This window comes from Elephas maximus, chromosome 9 (genome assembly GCF_024166365.1).
Source record: "Elephas maximus indicus isolate mEleMax1 chromosome 9, mEleMax1 primary haplotype, whole genome shotgun sequence".
NCBI classification, from domain to species: Eukaryota; Metazoa; Chordata; class Mammalia; order Proboscidea; family Elephantidae; genus Elephas; species Elephas maximus.
Genome location: NC_064827.1, coordinates 106,690,556 through 106,711,528, shown reverse-complemented (window position 1 = coordinate 106,711,528; position 20,973 = coordinate 106,690,556). Strand labels below are relative to the sequence as shown.

Sequence of the window (20,973 nt, the reverse complement as noted above, 5' to 3'; positions counted from 1 at the left end):
TATGGAGGCCAGGTGTTGAGATGTCAGCATCTGTCATCCTGGATCCATGAGTTACTGTGTGGAGCAGACCCCTCCCATGGCCCTCACCTCTTATACCCTGAACATGTAGCATAATTTAGCCTATCTTGGTGAATAGAGTTGAGTTTTCTTCTACGTGACACCAAAAACATCCTAAGTGATATAGTATCATTTTATAATTCCTAGTGTATGTGGGGCACACGATGCATGCAGATTATACATTTTGATTGATTAGTAGCAGACTTACACTTGTTTGAAGGAATCACTTGGCCTTAATCCTAGCTTTCTGAATTTGAGGTATGCAAACATGTCCTTGTGCAGCATAAATTTTGGTGATTCCTTAGCCTACCTCTGTAGTTTAAAGTTTATAATAGACAGGGCTTCGGACTGGTTCAGACTGGTTCACTCATGGCCGATGAAGGAAAACCAGAACAGACTCAAATTTTTACAATCTGGGTGATTCGAACAATAACCAGAAGGGGGGGAATTGCAAGTTGAAGCCTTGGAATGGGAGACTTGGAAGAGGAATAGTGGGCCCTTTCCAACTCTGGTGACGTAGTGGTTCAGTGCTACGGCTGCTAACCAAAAGGTCGGCAGTTCGAATCCGCCAGGTGCTCCTTGGAAACTCTACCGGGCAGTTCTACTCTGTCCTGTAGGGTCGCTATGAGTTGGAAACAACTTGACGGCAGTGGGTGGGTTTTTTTCCCACTCCACTAAAAGTCCTGTAGGCAAGAGGTCTGGTTACTATGTAACATGTACACTGCCCTTGTATCCTAAGAGGGAGATTAGTTTTCTAGCAGGGCTTTGACCTGTAGTTTCTCCCATTCTGGTTATTGTTCTGGTTCACACAAATTTAAAAAATTTGGGCCTTTTGATTTTGCGTCCTCATTCATAGCTGAACTGGGAAGAATTGGTTTGAAGCCCTTATAATAGAAGGTTATACAGAATGTAGATTTGGGCAAACGAGATCTAATTTCTGCTGTTAGCTATGTATCTCTGATCATAGCCCTTGAGAATGAGTAACCCTATGTTAGTGGTATGACAATGTGATATTTTATTTATGAAGTAGTATTTCCTGCAGTGTTTGGCACCCCGAAGTGTATCCTGTGTTTCCATTTCTGACGTGTACCATTAGATTTCTTAGAGATCACACTAATAAAGGTTGGCAAAGCTAGTGAAAGTTTTGCTTGTTATAAGTATTTTGATGAATTGACTTTTTAAAAATAAGTATGTAGCCAGTTTTGTGTGTGTATGTGTGTTAGGTGCCATCCAGTAGGTTCTGACTCAGCGACCCTGTGTACAACAGAAGAAAACACTGCCTTGGTCCTGCGCCAGCCTCACAATCGTTGCTGTGTTTGAGCCCATTGTTGAAGCCACTCTGTCAGTCCATCTTGTTGAGGGCCTTCCTATCTTTTGCTGACACTCTACCAAGCATGATGTCCTTCTGCAGGGACTGGTCCCTCCTGATAATATGTCCAAAGTAAGTGAGATAAAGTCTTGCCATCTTTGCTTCTAAGGAGCATTCTGGCTATACTTTTTCCAAGACAGATTTGTTCATTCTTCCGGCAGTCCATAGTATATTCAGTAGTCTTCATCAGCAGTGTAACTCAAAGGCATCTGTTCTTTGGTCTTCCTTATGCATTGTTCAGCTTTTGCATCCATGTGAGGCAATTGAAAATACAATGACTTGGGGTCAGGTGCGCCTTTGTCCTCAAAGTGACATCTTTCTTTTCAACACTTTAAAGAGGTCTTTTGCAGTAGATTTGCCCAATGCAATCCATCATTTGGTTTCTTGATTGTTGCTTCTAGGGACATTGATTGTGGATCCAAGTAAAATGAAACCCTTGACAGCTTCAATCTTTTGTCCATTTACCATGATGTTGCTTATTGGTCCAGTTGTGAGGATTTTTGTTTTCTTTATGTTGAGGTGTAATCCATACTGAAGGCTGTAGTCTTTGATCTTCATTAGTAAGTGCTAAAAGTCCTTTTCACTTTCAGCAAGTGAGGTTGTGTCATCTGCATATTGCAGGTTGTTAAGGAGTCTTCTTCCAATCCTTATGCTTCATTCTTCATGTAGTCCAGCTTCTCAGATTATTTGCTGTGCATACAGATTGAGTAAGAATGGTGAACCCTGATGCACACCTTCCCTAACTTTAAACCACGCAATGTCCCCTTGTTCTGCTCAAACGACTGCCCTTGGTCAATGTACAGATTCTTCCTGAACACAATTAAATGTTCTGAAATTACCATTCTTTGCACTGTCATCCATAATTTGTTATGATCCACACCGTTGAATGCCTTTGCACAGTCAATAAAACACAGGTAAACATCTTTCTGGTATTCTCTGCTTTCAGCCCAGATCCATCTAACGTCACTATTGATATGTCCCTTGTTCCACATCCTCTTCTTAATCTGACTTGAATTTCTTTTTTTAACTGTGCTTTAGGTGAAAGTTTACAGAGCAAATTAGTTTCCTATTAAACGGTTAATACACAAATTGTTTTGTGACATTGTTTGCCAGCCCCATGATGTATCAACACTCTCCCCTTCTCCAACCTGGGTTCCCTGTTTCCATTAGTCCAGTTGGTGTGCCCGTTAGTCTTGTATACATGGTTGAACTACGAAGCACGTTCCTCACGTGTGTTATTGTTGGCCTTATAGATCTGTCTAATCTTTTGCTGAAGGGTGAACCTCAGGAGTGACTCTGGTACTGAGTTAAAAGGGTGTCCGGAGGCCATACTGTTGGGGTTTTCCAGTATCTGTCAGACCAACAAGCCTGGTCTTTTTTTGGTGAATTTGAATTTTATTATGTATTTTTCTCCTACTCTGTCTGGGGCCCTCTATTGTGATCCCTGCCAGAGAAGTCGGTGGTGGTAATTAGGTACCATCTGGTTGTTTTGGGCTCAGTCTGGTGGAAGTTGTGGTGGTTGTGGTCCATTAGACCTTTGGACTAGCCTTTCCCTTGTGTCTTTGGTTTTCTTCATTCTCCGTTGCACCATCCAGGATGCGACCAGTAGATATATCCTATATGGTCATTTGCAGGCTTTTAGGACCTCAGATGCTACTCACCACAGTCAGATGTAGAACATTTTCTTTATAGACTATGTTTTGACAGTTAAGCTAGATGTCCCGCATGATCGTGGTCTCCAGCCCTCAGCCCAGTAGCTCGGTCTCTTAGAGCATTTGGATGTGCCTGTGAGGCTTTTATTACTATGTCATGGTCAAGTTGTGCTGACTTCCCCAGTATCGTGTACTGTCTTACCCTTTACCAAAGTTACCACTTATCTATTTCCAGCTTGAATTTCTGGCAGCTCCCTGTCGATGTACTGCTGTAACCATTTTTATCTTCAGCAGAATTTTACTTGCATGTGATTTAATGATATTGCTCGGTAATTTCCACATTCTGTTAGATCACCTTTCTTTGGAATGGGCACAAATATGAATCTCTTTCAGTTGGTTGGCCAGGTAGCTGTCTTCCAAATTTCTTGGTGCAGATGAGTGACCACTTCCAGTGCCGCATCCGTTTGTTAAAACATTTCAATTGGTATTCCATCAATCCTTGGAGTCTTGTTTTTTGCCAGTGCCTTCAGTACAGCTTGATCTTCTTCCTTCAGTATGATTGGTTTTTGATCATATGCTTAAAACCAAAAAACCAAACCCATTGCTGTCAAGTCAATATCGACTCAACAGCAAACTTACAGGACAGAGTAGAACTGCTCCATAGGGTTTCCTAGGAGTGGCTGCTGGGTTAGAACTGCTGACTGTTTTGGTTAGCAGCCAAACTCTTCACCACTGTGCCGCCAGGACTCCGATCATATGCTTCCTTCTGAAATGGTTGAATGTTGACCAGTTCTTTTTGGTGCAGTGACTTTGTGTATTCCTTCCATCACCTTTTGATGCTTCCTGTGTCATTGAATATTTTGCCCATAGATTCTTTCAGAATTGCAACTCACGACTTGAATTTTTTCTTCATTTCTGTCTGCTTGAGAAATGCTGAGCGTGTTCTTCCCTTTTGGTTTTCTAACTTAACGTCTTGGAACATTTCATTATAACACTTGTCTTCTTGAGCCACCCTTTGAAATCTTTTGTTCAGCATTTTTACTTCATCATTTCTTCAATTTGCTTTAGCTACTTAGACATTCAAGAGCAAGTTTCAAAGTCTCTTCTGTCATACATTTTGGTCTTTTCTTTCTTTCCTGACTTTTTAATGACTTTTGCTTTCTTTATGATGTCATCCTACAACTCGTCTGGTGTTTGGTCATTAGTGTTCAATGCATCAAATCTGTTCTTGAGGTGGTCTCTAAATTCAGATGGGATATACTCAAGTTTGTACTTTGGCTCCTGTGGACTTGTTTTAATTTTCTTCAGCTTCAACTTGAACTTGCATATGAGCAATTGTTGATCTCTTCCAAAGTCAGCCCATGGCCTTGTTCTGACTGATGATATTGAGCTTCTTCATAGTCTCTTTCCATAGGCGTAGTCGATTTGATTCCCATGTTTTGCATAGGGTGAGGTCCATGTGTATAGTTGCTGTTTATGTTGTTGGAAAAAAGGTATTTGCAGTGAGTAAGTCGTTGGTTTTGCAAAATTCTGTCATGGATCTTAGAATCATTTCTATCACTAATGCCATATTTTCCAGCTACCGATCCATCTTCTTTGTTTTCAGCTTTCGAGTTCCAGTCGCCAGTAATTACCAATGCATCTTGACTGCACATTCGAGCAATTTCAGACCGCAGAAGTTGGTAAAAATCTTCAGTTTCCTTTTATTTGTCATTAGTGGTTGGTGCATAAATTTGAATAATAGTTTTATCATCTGTTTTTCCTTGTAGACGTATGGATATTATCCTTTCACTGATGGCATTGTATTTCAGGATAGATCTTGAAATGTTGTTTTTGACGATGAATGTGATACCATTCCTCTTCAATTTGTCATAGTAGACCATATGATTGTCTGATTCAAAATGAACAATACCAGTCCGTTTCAGCTCACTAATCCCTAGGATAGCAATCTTTACGTGTTCCATTTCATTTTTGACCACTTCCAATTTTCTGGAAACCCTGGTGGCATAGTGGTTAAGTGCTACGGCTGCTAACCAAAGGGTTGGCAGTTCAAATCCACCAGGTGCTCCTTGGAAACTCTATGGGGCAGTTCTACTCTGTCCTGTAGGGTCGCTATGAGTTGGAATTGACTCGATGGCACTGGGTTTTTTTGGTTTGGTTTCCAATTTTCGTAGATTCAAGCTTCGTATATCCCGTGTTCTGATCACTACTGAATGTTTGCTACTGTTTCTTCTCATTTTGAGTCAAGCCACATCAGCAAATGAAGGTCCCAAAAGTTTTACTCCATCCACGTCATTAAGGTTGATTCTACTTTGAGGAGGCAGTTCTTCCCTAGTGGTATTTCGAGTACCTTCTAACCTGAGGGGCTCATCTTCTGGCACTATATCAGGCAATGTTCCACTGCTATTCATAAGGTTTTCACTGCTAATTTTTTCAGAAGTAGACTGCCAGGTCCTTTTTCCTAGTTTGTCTTAGTCTGGAAGCTCTGCTGAAACCTGTCCACCATGGGTGACCCTGCTGGTATTTGAAATACCAATGGCATAGCTTCCAGCATCACAGCAACACGCAAGCCACCACCGTACTTCAAACTGACAGATGAGTGGTTGACAAAAATATAAAGATATTTTTATATGAAATACTATAATAAGATTGATCCTATCTTAAATTTAAGTAGTTGTACAATAAGTAAGATAAATGCAATTTTAAAATATCTTGAATTTTGATAGTGGTATTCTTATGGAGATATTAAAAGTTAGAAATTTATTTCATTATATCAAAGCAATCTGTTATTTCTTGTGTCTCCGTTTAGTTCCTTAAGGGTGTCTTGTACGCATTAATATATGCCTAAACCCAAAAAACCAAACCTGTTGCTGTCGAGTGGATTCTGACTCATAGTGACCATATAGGACAGAGTTGAACTGCCCCACAGGGTTTCCAAATAGCAGCTGGTGGATTCAGTCTGCCAACCTTTAGGCTAGCAGCCTGGCTCTTGACCAGTGTGCTACCAGGGCTCCAAATAGAGGCCTAACTCTGACTAATTCCTTTTTGTTTTAAAAAAATTTAAGTCTAATTTTAAAATAACTTGAGTTTTTAAAGAATTGTCTGTTCTTTAACAAAATGGTGAAAGCGGGACAAGTCTTTTGAAATATACTTGATCAGAATCATCTTTGGTTACTTTATTTTGTGGCCACAATGTCAATGACTAAACCCAAAAAACCAACCCTATTGCTGTCAAATTGACTACAGAGTAAAACTGTGTTCCAGAGGCTTTTCACTGGCTATAATCTTACACAAGTAGGTAGCCAGATCTTTTTTATTTCTTGCTGCTGGATGGATTTGAACTGCTAACCTTTGAGTTAGTAGTCAACTGCAAACTATTTGCACAACCCTGGGACCTTTACGAGTTTGGTTTGGTTTTGGTTTGGGACCTTATGGCCATGACTACCAAAAAAAAAAAAACCAGACTCGTTGCTGTCGAGTCAATTCGGACTCACAGCGACCCTATAGGACAGAGTAGAACTGCCCCACAGAGTTTCCAAGGAGTGCCTGGTGGATTCAAACTGTCAACCTTTTGGTTAGCAGCCATAGCACTTAACCACTATGCTACCAGGGTTTCCATGGCCAAATTCGATTAGTTTTGAGATACGTGCAGTATAATTTACGCTTATATCTGTCTAGTCAAAAGAGAATTTATGGTCATGACTAGATGGCTATAAATTCTTTCTTGACTAGATAGACATGAGTATAAATTATATTGCACATACCTCAAAACTAATCAGATTGTACCCTTTAAGTATGAATACACCCATAAAACTATCACCACAATTAAGATAATGAATACATTTGTCATCAGAAGTCTTATGCTGCCCCTTTGTCATCTCTCCCTCCCTTACTCCACTCCGTACCCGTATTCCCAGGCAACAACTGATTTGCTTTCTGTCACTCTAAATGAATTTGTATTTTGTAATTTTATGCAAATAGAGTCATGCAGTATGTATTCTTTTTTGTCAGTTTTCTTTCACTTAGCATAATTGTTTTGAAATTTTCTTTCACTTAGCAAAATGGTCCGTTTTGTACTATTGTATTAATTGTTCATTCCTTTCTATTGCTGAGCAGTAGTCCACTGTAATGATATACCATAGTCTCTATCTGCTCACCTGCTTATGTGCCTTTGGGTAGCTTCCAGTTTTTGTCTGTACAAACAAAATTGCTGTAAATGTTTGTGTACTAGCCTTCTGTATGGACATTTGCATTCATTTTCCTCAGGTAAAAACCTAAGAATAAAAGGTCCGTGTTGGAGATAGGTGTATGTTTAATTTTTTAAGAAATTGCCAAGCTATTTTCCAAGATGGTTGTACCATTTTACATTCCCACCAGCGTTGTGTGAGGGTTATGTAGTTGTTCCACATCAACCTCGCCTATACTTGGTATGGTCGGTCTTTTTTTTTTTATTTTTTAAGATTTTAAGCATTCCAATGAATTTGTAGTGATATCTCATTGTGGCTTTAAATTATATTTCTCTAATGACTGATAGGGAGTCCTGGGTGGCACAAACAGTTAAGCGCTCAGCTACTAATTGAAAGGTTGATGGTTTAAACTCACCTAGAGGCACTTCGGAAGAAAGGCCTGGCGATCTGCTTCTGAAAGGTCACAGTCATGAAAACCTTGTGGAGCGCAGTTCTACTCTACAATGCATGGGATCACCATTAGTCAGAATCACTCAGTGACAACTCGTTTAATGAATAATGATGGTGAGCATTTTTTCATGAACTTAATTGCTATTCATAGGCTCTTCTTTGGTGAAATAATTGAAATCTTTTGCCTATTAAAAAAGATCAGTTGTTTGTTTTCGTAAAAGTGAGTTTTGAGAGTTATTTACATATGCTAACACAAGTCCCGAACAGTGAATAAGGAAGAACAAAGAAGAATTGATGCCCTTGAATTATGATGTTGGCAATGAATAATGAATATACCATGGACTGCTAAAAGAATGAACAAATCTGTTTTGGAAGACGTACAACCAGATGCTCCTTAAAAGCAAGGGTGGTGAGACTGTATCTCATATACTTTGGATGTGTTATCAAGAGGGATCAGTCCCTGGAGAAGGACATCATGCTTGGTAAAGTAGAGGGTCGGTGAAAAAGAGGAAGACCCTCAATGAGATGGATTGACAGAGTGGCTACAACAATGGGCTCAAGCGTAACAACCTTTGTGAGGATGGCTCAGGACCAGGCAGTGTTTTGTTCTTTTGTACATAGGGTCACTATGAGTTGGAACCAACTCGATGGCACCTAACAACAACAATTCAAATCCTTTGTCATATACATGATTTGCAAATGTTTATCTCTTAGTCTGTGACTTCTGTTTTCATTTTCATAATGGTGTGCTTTGAAGAACGAGAAGTTTTGGTTTTAATGAAGTCAAGTTTATTGATTATTTTACTCTAAAGTTTGTGCTTTTTTTGTCCCAATTAAGAAATCTTTGCCTAACCGAAGGTTACTAAGATTTTCTCTTAGAAATTTTAAAGTTTTCCCTCTTAAATCTAGAACTTTGATCCATTTTGAGTTAGTTTTTATGTATGGTATGTGGGAAAAGTTCAAGTGCATTTTTTTTTTTTTTTTTTTTACAGTTGTTCCAGCACCATTTCTTGAAAAGATTAGAATTGCCATGGACCATTTTCAAAAATGAATTGGCCATATATCTGTTGGTATATTTCCGATCTCTTTTTCTCTGCTTCATTGATCTATATGTTTATATTGCCTGATCGCTGTAGCCTTTAAAATTTCTCAAAATCAAGTACTGTTAAATTCTCCAGTTCTGTTCTTTTTCAGAGTTGTTTTGGCTATTTTGAGGTGTGGAATCACTTTGTAGAAAGCAATTTGGCCTTTGTTCTCTGTTCTTTTGAGCTGGACCTGATTCTGATTAGTGGCTGACCAGACCAAGAGTGACCACCTTAGGACCTGATGCTGACTAAACCTCGTGAGACATGATATAATGTAAAGTCTTAGGCTGAGTTGTCTAGAGAAGCAAAACCAGTGAACTGTGTATATATATATTTATCTCAAGGGAACAGCTCACACAGTTACAGAGGCTGGTTAAGTCCCAAGTCCGGGGATCAAGCTGGAGGCCTCTCCTGACTCAATGTAACTATAGGGTCTGACTAACCCAAGTTCGGGAAGTCAGATGGCAGGTCCCTGGCTTGCAGGCTGCAGAGGCTGACAGATCCCAAGATAGGCAGGTAAGCTGCTATCTCGAGTCCCAAGAGCCGGAGGTCAGATTCCAGAGCAAGAGCCTTGATGGAACATACATTTATATACTGGAAGCAGGCTACACCCCCAAGGAAGCTCCATTTCAACTGATTGGCTGCTCATAGCATATCTTATCATGGAGTTCACTACATTATTATGTAACTGCCAACTTACATCATTATATAACTTCCAGACTACATCATAGCTGCCAAACTACTGAGCATCATGGCATTTGACATACATCTATGATGGCCACAGTATGAGTCTGATAAGAGCCCTGAACCCTGAGACTCAAAGGAGCTTTTCCTGGTTGGTGACCACATGTGGGAGAGGGTAGTGTGTCCCTCTTTGGGACATGGAAGGTCTGTGCTGTGACCACTTCCAGACCTCACCCTGTGTGTCTCTTCATTTGTGTCTTTTTTGGTTGTAGTAAGGTTGTAACCATAAATTATGATATTCTGTGAGTCCTTTCAGTGAATTAACAAACTCACATAGGTAGTGAGAGCCAGCAGGGGCTGGTGTCTATTTGGCAGTCTGAAAGAAGGTGTCCTTCTAACATGTGAGTTCTGATCTAGCCCTGAGTGGCTAGGGTCTGTGAAATACTGCATGGGCAGCTGGTCTAAAAGACGATGTTTGTCTAACTTGTGAGCTCTGCCCCAGCTCTGCGTGGCTGATGTTGGAGTGAGAGAGCTGTGTGAGCAGCTGTCAACAAGGATGGAGAAGTGAGAAGGTAAGGACTGGATCCGTTTCCACACTTTGGGCATTGGATTCATGCTGATGCTTACCATGCAGTTAGCAACGAAGGTGGAATGTGCCCACTCTGTCCCTTGCTTAGTGCAGCTATTCTAGGTCATTTTGCATATATATTTTAGAATCAGCTCATCTATTGTTCCAAAAAATCCTGGGATTTAAAGAAAATTGTGGTGAAAACATACGCAACAAAACATATGCCAATTCAACAATTTCTATGTATATAATACGGTAACACTGACTACATTCTTCAGGTTATGAAATCATTCTCACTATCATTTTCCAAATTGTTCCACCATCATTAACATAAACTCAATGCCCCCAAGCAAAAACTCCCTTGTTTCCCTCTCTCCCTCTCCTGGTAACCACTAATAATTTTTGGTTACTATGTATTTGCTTACTTCATGTAAGTGAGATCATACAGTATTTGTCCGTTTGTGGCTGACTTATTTCACTTAGCATGTTTTCAGGGTTCATCCATGTTGTGGTATACATCAGAACTTCATTACTCTTAATTGCTGATTAGTATTCCATTGTGTGTATATACCACATTTTGTTTTCTAATCATCTATTGATGGACACCTCCTGAGATTTTGACTAAGCTTGCATTGAGTCTATAGATCAAATTAGGAGAACTGGTAGCTTAACAATATTGAGGTTTTCAAATATTCATTCTTTCATCATTAAGTATTATATAATGTTAGCTGTAGGTTTTTTGAAGATGCCCATAATTAGGTTGAGGAAGTTTCCTTATTCCTGGTTTGCTGGGATTTTTTAATCATGAATGCGTATTGATTTCTGCCACGTGCTTTTTCTGCCTCTTTCGAGGTGAACGTAATTGCTTGGCGATTTTGTCCTGATATAGCTGCTTTGACTGCCTTTGTGGTAATTTCGAGAGTTGTCTTCCATTGTCATCATTTGTTTTGGGATCCAAACCTTAGTGTCCATAATGGGGTTGATGGTTATTACCTTCATATTTGTCAACCAGCTGTGGGGGACGTGAATCTTTGAAACTTTGATGCCTAGATTCCTGGTTGCCTGAGGTATCTATTCATTGATCTAATCATTTATTGAACAAATTAGTCAAGGTAAATGGTAGTGTGGAGACAACTCCTGCATCTCAGTGGCTTAATGTAGTATAGGGCTAATATTTACTGATGTCATAGTCCTGTGTATGTAGGGTATCTCTTCTTCAAGTTTTGTCCAAGTGATGTCGTAGGAACCTGGGCTCCTTTCATTTTGTGGCTGCACTTTCCCAGCACCCTTCATTTCCAGCCATGTCTGTTGGGTGAGAGCCTGTAACAGGCCAGGCCTGGAAGTGGAGTGCATCACTTATACCCTTGTTCCATTGACCAGAACTCAGTCAGTTGGTCAACTTATCTACCAAGGATCCTGGGAAATATTAAGGTACACCCAGATGCGGGGAGCACCGTTAGGCTCTGCCATATATACCTATTACGTGCCAGGCGCTGTGCTAAGTGCTGGAGATGTAACAGTGGACAAAATAGACCTGGTCTCTGCTTTGGCTGAGGTTACGCTCCAGGAGAGATTGAGGGGCTGCCACAGCATCCGTGGGTAGTTGATGAGGGATTGCCAAGTGCCTCCATTTGCCATTGGCCAGATGATTTCTCTTGTTTGACAAAATGATTTTCATAAGAAAAACAAATCTCACTGAATATATTCACGTGAATCATGGCATAATTAAAGCATTAAAATTATTCACCAAAGTTTGTTTCAACCTTGTAATGGTTTTTGAAATAGAAACAGATCCATGTAAAACAAACATGGTGGAGATGGTACATGTGTGTATAAATGAGACCAGATATGTCTCATTTGCAGGTATATTTTGTGTGGCTTGCATGTTTTAAGGTTTTTTTTCAATTGCCAATTTAAATACTAAGAGGTTTTACCTTAAAACCTGTATTTCCAGCTTTTTTGAGTGAAAATCATACAACAGTAAATCTGCATTCCCTTTTGGCAGCAACCAGCAGGAGCTGAGTCCTGGCTGTCTTCTTTGGACAGCGCTATATCTTTCAGTTATCTCAAGCCCCATCTGGTTGCTTTACTCATTTAATTTATCCATTGTGGACATTTGAGTTTATGACCTTTGGTCTAGAGTAACTTACTAACTTCTGATTCCTTTGGAAATACATTCAGTGGTCGAATTAACACTAAGGAAGGAAAAAAAAAAAGGATTATCAAAATGAATTTATCAAACTTACCAGGGAAATAACCGCGGTTTCACATCTGTGGAATAAAGCTTCTTATCATTATTTCTGAGCAATAATGTGCCATATGCCCTTTAGAAATCAGAATTTCTTGTTCTCTTGATTTTTTTTTTTTTACTTTCTTGATTTTATGAATATGGGTGTTTTTCTTTTTGTTTCTTGGTTCATACTTCTTTTGGTCAGAGGGCCTACTAAGCGTATAGTGTTTTGTACTTCTGAAATTATTTTCATATATATTACATGTGATTCTTACAGAAACCGTAAGTGCCAAGGTAAGACACGCATTAAAAAAAGAGAGTGGGGTCTTTTCAAAAAAAATTAATTTATGCCAGGTTTAGGGGATCCATGAGAGATTGCCTGTCACTGGCCTGTCACAGCCAGAATGCCCCTTGGAAGCAAGGATGGCGAGACTGCGTCTTACATACTTTGGACACATCATCAGGAGGGAACAGTCCCTGGAGAAGGACATCATGCTTGGTAGAGTGTCAGTGAAAAAGAGGAAGACCCTCAGTGAGATGGATTGACACAGTGGCAGCAACAATGTGCTTAAACGTGGCAACAATGTGAGGATGGTGCAGAACTGGACAGTGTTTCATTGTTGTGCATAGGGTTGCTGTGAGTCGGAACCGACTCGATGGCACCTAACAGCAACAAGCCTGTCACAAGCAGACTCTTTGCCCAAAAGAGGAAAGCTGCCGAAGAACTCTTTGGGTTACTTCTGATAGTGCAACTTTTAAATGTGCCTTAATTATTATGGCAAAATAACCTTTTCACTTGTTAAAAGAGCTGAACTTTCTGGTTACTCAGATTCAGCCGGTTTTTAACAGAAAACGTTCACTTTCAGTAATAACTTCTCTTTGAAATGTTTACAGAGAAGGAAACTGAGGTTAGTGGTAAAGACGTTGACTGTTGTCCCGGGAAGACTCGGTCTTTTCCTTGTACCAGTAGCCTCACGTCCCAGGTTGCCGATACTCCTTATTGAAGCATTTGTAAGCAAGGCTTTGACAGGCTTTTTTTTGGTTCCATCTTTCAGTTGTGTAAATAGAGGCATTAGAAGAAATGTAATTTTTTTTTGCCTAAGCAGTTTCTGCTTGGGAACGTGCCCTGGGACCCTCAATAAATGCCAGCGAACAAATTAGATCCACTGTGTATTTGATATGCATATCTTTTCTCCAAACAAAATTTGAATTCCACAAACACAAACTGAGTCATTTTCCGAATGTTTTGTGTATGAATGGAAGGTTTTGTCCTATCCTTTTGTAACCAATACCAGAAAACTTCTGAGGGATCCATGATGCATTTGTTGTACAACGTTAATCCAAAACAAAACTGTATTCTGACTAAACTTGTAGCTATGGAGTGATACCAAACCGCTTGCCATTGATCAGTACAACATGTTTGTACCAAAAAACCTGATCTACAAAATGTGTGAGAGAGTGCCGTGCTGTGAAGACCTTATTAGAGTTATAAATACGGGTGCAGCTGTTACAAATCTAGCAAAACCTCAGATTCAACAATTTAAAATTTACTGAAGATGACATTCCAGACCCATTTTCCATAATGTAAACACTCTGGGACATGCCTTTGAAATGAGTGGGATTGTCATTAATATTAATGCCACCGAATTCAAGGCTGGGAAGTGATTTTTTTCAAGCTTTGTTTTCACTCCTAATTTTGGAATAAAATATGCTTTTAGCCTGAAGTATGGCATGTTTATTCACAGCCTGAAAAAATTTGATCCTGTTGCTTTTGAATTGTAGGAATGCAAAAATGCAGTGTAAGTTCTTTACTCCTTCTTTATGGTCTTTTAACTCAGATGGGTTTGTTAGAATTAAATTTGGCAAAAATTAGCAGTTAATGGATTCCAATTGCATTGGTCAATAAAAAATAAAAAGATGTTAAAAATAGTTGATATTTTAGGATTGCCAGTATACCATCGGAGAGGGCTGTATTTAAGGAAAGAATTTTCCTCTAAATGATCCTGAGTATATTTCTTGTGGTCTTCTCTTTCAGCCAGCCAGGGTGGTATAAGCCTTCAAAGTCTACACCACTCTGATTTGTTTTTCTCTTCAGTTTTTACTTACCGCATGTTTGGGACAGCTAGTGAGGTATTGGTTCAGCCGTGTAGTCGGTTTTAGACCTACTTTCTGGGCTCTGATTTCCTATTCAATCTTGTATGATTTTTGTCAAATTTTAGAGACTACACAAGGGTCCACTGGAAGCTCTTTGGGTGAACTGCACCAATTCAGGGTGGGAGGTTGTATTGTTTGTTTGCTTATTGGTGGCTGCATTTTAAAATTCTGTTAGTCTTTACTGAATTTCTTAACTGGACTTTTGGGGAAGCCTCTAAATTGGGTAATACCCGCTGCCAGTGAGTCAATTCTGACTCAGTGTAACTATAGGACAGTGTTACAGATTGACTTGTTTCCCCCCAAAATGTGTATGTACAGACTTGGCTAGTTATGTCTCCCAGTATTGTGTGATTGTCCACCATTTTGTCGTCTGATGTGATTTTCCTATGTGTTGTAAATCCTGCCTCGCTATGAGTTGGAATCAACTCGAGCACAACAGGTTTGGTTTTTTTGGTATGATATTAATGAGGCAGGATTAGAGGCAGTTATGTGAATGAGGCAGGACTCAATCTACAAGATTAGGTTGTATTTTAAAATCAATCTCTTTTAGATATAAAAGAGAGAAGTGAGTAGAGAGATGAGGGGAACCTCATACCATCAAAAAACTAGAGCCAGAAGAATAGCACGTCCTTTGGACCTGAGGTCCCTGCGCTGAGAAGCTCCTTGACTGGGGAAGATTGATGACAAGGACTTTACCCCAGTACCGATAGAGAGACAAAGCCTTCCCCTGACACTGGCACCCTTAATTCAGACTTCTATCCTATTATACTGTGAGGGAATTAATTTCTCTTTGCAAAAGCCATCCACTTGTGGTATTTTTGTTATAGCAGCACTAGATAACTAAGATAGACAGGTTAGAACTGCCCCATAGGGTTTTCAAAGCTGTGGTCTTTATGAGAGCAGACTGCCACATCTTTCTCCCATGGGGCTGCTGGTGGGTTGGAACCGTCATCCTTTTGGTTAGCAGCTGAGTGCTTAACCACTGCACCACCAGAGCTCTGTAAATTGCAGTTAAATAATGACCGGTTATCAGTTACGCCTAGTTCTCTGTTTAAAAAGAGGCAACATTTATCAAAAGAAGACAGTTGAGTCTCTCGAAGTTAAGCTTGTTCTTTAATTTCTACTAAACATTTTTCTGTTTAAGAGGAACAAAGCCAACCATTGTCAAGTACCTGAACTTAGTGATTCTGCAAGCACAAAGGTGATGCGGTAATATCTTATTCAGAAGAATTTTGAACATTTTCATCAACATAAAAGATTGGTATACCAACACAATGACTGCTGCTATTGTGTCCCCCCCCGCCTTATTTCCTTTCATTAAATTTTTTTTTTATTTATGACCTGGGTAGTTTTCTTTGAACTCTTTTTGTGTTTACCTAAAATTCCATTTTTGAGTAGGAAATTGGGACAGATACAAATAGGCCCTTCCTTTCCTGTTTAAAAACATTTTTGGCAACCATCCTGGGATTTCCCTTCACTGCCATCCATTCTTCTATCCTTTCTCTGATACTGACTGTTCTGTTTACTGTATCCCATGACTTCTCCTTTCTTGGTTTATGCCCTTATTTTGGTGGAGCACATCCTCTAGAACCTTCCTAAAATGAGACCCTGCCTACCTGAACTTGTCTTTATTCTAGTTACACTTGATTGATACTTCCTCTGGGTATAGAATTCCAGTTTGGAATTAATTTTCTTTCAGAACTGGAAATGCATTGTTGCGTTTTGTTCTAGCTTACGGTCTTTCTACAATTTCATGATTGTGCGACTTGGTGTAGATCTGTTTTCATTCATTTTGCTGGGTACTTGGTCAACTGTTTCCACCTGGAAACTCCTGTCTTTAAATTAAAAAAAAACTTGTTGGTTATATCCTCCCTTCTATTATCTCTATTGTTGTTAGTTGCTGTTCAGTTGATTCGGACTCATAGCGACTCCATGTGTGCAGAATAGAACTACTCCATAGGTTTTTTTGTTCGTAATCTTTATGGAGGCAGACCCTCAGGCTTTTCTTTAATGTCACTGGGTGAGTTTGAACTGCCAACCTTTTGGCTAGTATTTGAGTGCTTAACCATTCGTGCCACCCAAGGAGTCCTCCGTTATCTCTGGAATTACGTTATTTGTGTGTCTGACCTCTAGGACTGATACTCTGATTTTCTTATCTTTGTCCTGTTTTTCATCATGTTGTGTTTTTGCTTTACTTAGTGATACGTTTTATCAACTTTAAATTCCTTGCTTTTTTTTTACAAATTGTTCAGAGACATTAGTTACATTTTTCACAATTAATTAACGTTCTCTTTAATTGTGTTCTGGTTGTTCCATTTCCAGTGCTCTAGTTTCCCTGCCTCCTTATCGTCTCATCTTTGCTTTAGAGTAATTGTTGACCTTTTGGTCTCATAGGTGGTTTTTTAATGGAGCCCCATACTCACGGGTAATATCCTTTATTTTGTGTGCCCATCTCTTATTTTGCTAAAAGGCGATTTCAGGGGATAGCTTAGTTTCAAGGTTTAAAAAGCATCTCAGCAATAGTCTCAGGGAGTCTTTTAGTCTCAACTGGTCTAGTTCAGGACTTTTTAAGAATTTGAGTCCTGTTCCATGTTTTTCTGACATTCTATCAGGGCCCATCTATTGTGGCCCTGATCAGAGCAGTTGGTAGTGTTGGTTGGACACCATCTAGTTCTTCTGGTTAAATTCTTTGCCTTCTATTAAGTTTTTCATTTCTGCTCTTACATTTTTAATTTCTAAGATTATTCCCTAAATATTCTTTTTGTTGCTATTCTCTCCATGTTTCATGGATGCAGTATTATTTCCTCTCCAGTTGAAGGGTATTAATGTCAGGGCTTTTTTAAAAAAGCTCCTCCCACCCCCCTGCATATGACTTCTCTTTCTTCCATTTTGCTTTTATCTGTGTATTTCGGTTGCCATCATTCCTGTTAGTAGTTTCTTCAGATGTCTGGTAATCAGTGCTTGGTTATCTGCTTATATTTAGAACATGGAACTAAAAAGCTGATTGGAAACTCTGAGTGCATATGTGATACTTCATGACTGTTAGGTTCCCTTTAAGGAAATACGGTTGGGCCGAGTGTTGGGGAATCCCCTCATGTCAGTTATCTTTAGCTCTTTACTCTTAGGCTTGTCAGAGTTGCTTGTCACCTCTATTACATCTCTTGTATCATCTCTTGTCAGAGTTACTTGTCTTTTCATCTTATATGTCAGGCTATCAGTGTTCTAGGGCCTCAGTGGGGTAGAAAGCTGAGACTGGGAGAGGTTCAAGAGAACAGGGAATCTGAGCATTCAGTGTCCCAATTTACTTATTTTTCCTTAAAACCACCATTCCCCCCATTTGTAGAGTACAGTTTGTCAGGTTGGGCTGGGCTGCTGGAAGTGGGCTTGGGGATCTGGGCATCTAACCGCTTCTTAAATGAGCTTTAAGCCCCTTGACCTTATTTTAGAGTCCCTGAGTGGTATAAACGGTTTGCACTCGACTACTAACCTGAAGATTGGTGGATCACACCCACCCAGCAACATTGCAGAAAAAAGACCTGGTGATCTGTTTCTGTAAAGATTACATCCAAGAAAACCCTATGGAGGAGTTCTACTGTGGCCCTGATTAGAATGGTCGACAGTGGTAGCCAGGCACTATCTAGTTCTTCTGGTCTCAGGGTAGATGAGGCCATAGTTCATGTAGACTCTTTGTCCTGTATATTAGTTTCTTCTTTGAGTCTTTGGTTGCCTACTATCTCTTTTGCTCTGGATGAGTAGAAACAAATAGTTGTATAGTAGAAGGCTGCTTGCAAGCTTTTAAGACTTAAAAAAAAAATATTGTGCTTTAGGTGAAAGTTTATAGCATGTATTAGTTTCTCATTCAAAAATTTATACACAAATTGTTTTGTGATATTGGTTGCAATCCTCAAAACATGTCAGCACTCTCCCCCTTTCCCTTTCCACCCCAGGTTTCCTGTTTTGATTCATCCAGTTTTCCTGTCCCTTCTTGCCTTCTCGTCTTTGCTTTTGGGCAGGTGTTGCCCATTTGGTCTTGTATACGTGAATGAACTAAGAAGCATGTTTCTCATGTGCTTTATTGTTTTTTTTATAGGTGTGTCTAATCTTTAACTGAAAGTTGGACTTGGTAGTGGCTTCAGTTCTGAGTTAGCAGTGTGTCCAGCGGCTGTAGTCTCAAGGGTTCCTCTGGTCTCTGTTTCTCTAGTCTGGTCTTTTTTTGTGAATTTGAATTTTGTTCTACATTTTTCTTCTGCTCTGACTGGGACCCTCTGTTGTGATCCCTGTCGGAGCTGTCGGTGAAGGTAGCCAGGCACCATTTATTTATGCTGGGTTCGGGCTGGTGGAGGCTGTGGTTATGTGGTCCAATAGTCCTTTGGACTAATCTCCTTGTGTTTTTCATTTTCTTCATTCTCCTTTGCTCTGGATGGGATGGGACCAATAGATGTATCTTAGATGACCACTCACAAGCTTTTAAGACCTCAGACGCTACTCATCAAAGTCAGATGTAAAACATTTTCTTTATGAAAAGTGTTATGCCAATTGACCTAGATGTCCCAAGAGACCATGGTCCCCAGCCTTCAGCCCCAGTAACTTGATCCCTCAAGGTGTTTGGATGAGTTTAGGAAGCTTCTATGCCTTTGCCCTGGTCAAGTTGTGCTGACTTCCCCTATATTGTGTGTTGTCTTTCCCTTCACCAAAGTTAACACTTGTCTACTATCTAGTTAGTGATTTCCTCTTTTCCCCTCCCCTCCCCCGTAACCATCAAAAGTTTTTTTTCTGTGCGTGAACCTTTTCTTGGGTTTTTGCAATAATGGTCTCATACAGTCTTTATCCTTTTCTGACCAACTTATTTCACTCAACATAATGCCCTCCAGATTTATTCACATTGTGAGATATTTCAAGGATTCATCATTGTTCTTTATCATTGAGTACTATTCTGTTGTGTGTATGTACCATAATTTGTTTATCCAGTCATCTGTTGATGGGCGCTTAGGTTGGTTCCATCTTTTTATTATTGTGAACAATGCTCCAGTGAACATGGGTGTGGATATGTCTATTTGTGTGATGGCTCTTATTTCTCTAGGATATATTCTTTGGAGTGGGATTGCTGGATCATATGGTATTTCTATTTCTAGCTTTTTAAGGAGGAGCCATATCACTTTCCATAGTGGTTGTACCATTTTACATTCGTATCAGCAACGCAAAAGACTTCCAATCTCCCTGCAACCTCTTCAACATTTGTTATTTTCTGTTTCTTTTGATTAGTGCCATTAATGTTGGGATGAGATGGCATCTCATTGTAGTTTTGATTTGCATTTCTGTAACGCCTGATGATTTGCAAGCATTTCCTCAAGTGTCTGTTAGCTGCCTGAATGTCCTCTTTTATAATGTGTCCATTCATATCATTTGCCCAGTTTTAAATTGGATTATTTGTCCTTTTGCTGTTGAGGTGTCGAAGTAGTCTATAGATTTTAGAGATTAGACCTTCATCAGATATGTTGTAGCCAAGATTTTTTTCCCAGGCTGTAGTTTCTCTTTTTACTCTTTTGATGAACATGTTTAATTTTTTAGGAACTCTCAGTTTTCTTTTTATCTTCTGGTGTTTGTGCATTGCTAAAATTGTTAATTATGGCTTATATTGTATTTCTGCCATGTATTAGGGCCCCTACTGTTGTCCCTATTTTTCTTTTATGAACTTTATAGTTTTAGGTTTTATATGTAGGTCTTTGATCCTTTTCAAGTTAGTTTTTTTGTATGGTGTAAGGTATGGGTCCTGTTTCATTATTTTTTACAGATGAACGCCCAATTTTGCTAGCACTATTTGTTCAAAAAAAAAAAAAAACCAACTATATTTTCCCCATTTAATTGTCTTTGGCCCTTTGTGAAAGATCAGTGGACCATACGTGGATGGATTTACATCTGGTTTTTCAATTCTGTTTGTCTTAGGCTGGGTTTTCTGGAGAAGCAAAACCAGTAAAGCATACGTGTGTGTGTATATATATATATATATATATATATATATACATACACACACACACACACACATATACACACAAAAAAACCAAATCCGCTGCCGTCAAGTTGATTCTGACTCATAGTGACCCTATAGGACAGAGTAGAACTACCCCATAGAGTTTCCAAGGAGTGCCTGGTGGATTCAAACTGCTGACCTTTTGGTTAGCAGCCATAGCTCTTAACCAGTATACCACCAGGGTTTCCATGTATATATAAGAAAAAAAAAAAAAATATATATATATATATAAAGAGAGGTTTATATCAAGGAAATGGCTCACGTGGTTTTTTAGAGGCTGTAAGTCCCAAGCCTGTGAGGCAGGAAAGAATTTTCTTGATTCATGCAGCTGCAGGGCTGGCGAACCCAAGATCAGCAGGCAGAGAGCAGTGCTGCCACAGCCTGTGAAGATCAACATACGACTGCTGGCAAGCTGCTAGCCCATCCCAAGACAGGCCAGATAAACAGAAGCCAGCTGCAGGATCCGGAAAAAGCAAAAACCCTGGCCGGGCAAGCAGGAAGGAAATAGA

The 20,973-nt window shown here is 39.6% G+C and overlaps 1 protein-coding gene across 3 annotated transcripts in view; it reads left to right on the top strand.

Annotated features, from left to right (window-relative positions):
• Positions 1 to 20,973, top strand: part of FANCC (FA complementation group C) — a 304,040-nt gene that overhangs the window by 14,987 nt on the left and 268,080 nt on the right. Inside the window, exon 2 of one of the 3 annotated variants that reach the window (XM_049895535.1) lies at positions 4,685 to 4,760. The exons of 1 other annotated variant lie outside the window; for it this stretch is intronic. The gene's annotated coding sequence lies outside the window, so the exon portion shown is untranslated. Of the gene's footprint in view, positions 1 to 4,684; positions 4,761 to 8,744; positions 8,786 to 20,973 lie in introns of those variants that run through there. One more of the 3 variants, XM_049895536.1, reaches the window with a different exon arrangement.